The sequence below is a fragment of the Teleopsis dalmanni genome, chromosome 1, assembly GCF_002237135.1.
Source record: "Teleopsis dalmanni isolate 2A chromosome 1, ASM223713v2, whole genome shotgun sequence".
NCBI lineage: Eukaryota > Metazoa > Arthropoda > Insecta > Diptera > Diopsidae > Teleopsis > Teleopsis dalmanni.
The window spans coordinates 233950169-233951972 of NC_051846.1; positions in this window are offsets into that span (position 1 = coordinate 233950169).

The window sequence follows — 1804 nt, forward strand, 5'->3', positions numbered from 1 at the left end:
TCGAAGTATTCTCCTATATGATTAATACACTTCTACATAAGTTCGGACTATTTTTCCAATCTTCTTCAGACTCCTCCAAAACATGGTTTTTAAATGCAACAACGGCTTCTGCTTCTTCCGCCGATAAAAATTGTTGTCCACGCATTTTATTCTTGACGTTGGAAAACCAGAACAAGACATTCGGTGCTAAATTATGACTGTACGGCGGATGATCCATCAATTCGATTTTTTGGATGTTCGGTTATTAAAATAGTCGGTTGTTAGACGAGATGTATGAATACTTGCATTGTCTTGATGGAGAATGATGCGACGGCATTTGTTTGTTTTCCGTATTTCACTTCCGGTAAACAAATTGTTGTATACCATTCGGAATTGACTATTTTACGTTCCTGTAATGGTATAGTTGGTACATATGCCATATGACTAGTTTTTCCGAAAAAAAAGCGACATTTGTTACGAAGTGTTTCGAGCGCAAAAAACATTTGTTGGATTTGGTTCATCTTGAAACCATGGGATCCAACGATAACAAACCTTTCTTACGGCTAAATAATCGTGCAATATTTTATATATGCTGGTGGAACTAATGCCTAAGGTTTGATCAATCTCACAGTATGTCGCATGACGATCTTGCATTACTCGTATCAGTTTTTGCACACCATTAATATTTTCTGGCACAACAACTGATTTTGGACGACATTCACAAATTCATCCAGTTCGTCAGTAAGCGAACTAAAATCTTTATACTAGCGTTTCACAGTGGCAAAGGATGGAACTTCATCGCCAAATATGGAAGTAAGTTGATCGATTCACTTTTGTCTTGATAATCCACACTCGAAAGTTGTAATAAATCATCGCACGAAAATGTTCTCGCGTTAATTCCAAAACAAAAAAATATATCCAACTTATTAAAATCACAAAAATAAATAATTTTGCACTTAACTTAGTCTTAATAATAAAGATTGTTCCATAAATATTTTAATTTGATCTAATTCAAATACCTCAAACTTTAGTTAGTTTTAGCCATAGGCTTTACTTTTGAACTACTGTGTACCGGTATCGCGTACAAAGTAATTTACTTTAACGAAGAATCAATTACTAAATAAGTTACGTTAAAGCCTTAAATTTATTGATTTCATTTAAAAGTGCACTTATAATAACTTTTATACGTAAGCCAATATTGCTATATAATTATTCTTACATACACCAAAAACAAAAGCATCATAATGGAAACTATATATTTTTATATATCTTTCATGCTAAAAAACAATTATTTTATAACTCAACAAAAAAAAAAAATTCTCATGCAGTGATATACCATAATTGTGCAAAGAAGTTCAAACCGGGATTCTGGACATTTCACAGTCATCGACCTTATTTAAACTCTTAGTGGGACATTTTGGTATCATCATATATCCATGCTTCCTACAGTAATAGACTGTAGCAATGTTTTCAACAAAGACATCCACTAAGTAAGCTTGTTTCTTCTCATTTTACATTGTGTAAGAAATTATTTCTATCTATTCCATATAGTGTAAATAAACTCTCATTCATTGCAACAATTGACAAATAATTAAAGACAATATGGCTTACTTGCTTTGTCTACTTTGACATAGAGAAAATTGGCACGTCAAATGTCATTGGCATTTTGCCGCATCCTTATTCAAATCTCCTAATAAAATTTATTCATATAAGCACTTTAACAGTTTCTACAAAAACAACGTAAATAACTACAAGCAACAAAAACAATACACAAAATAGAATAATGAACTTATATTTAGCGTACGACTTTCCTTTCAGGTTGAGA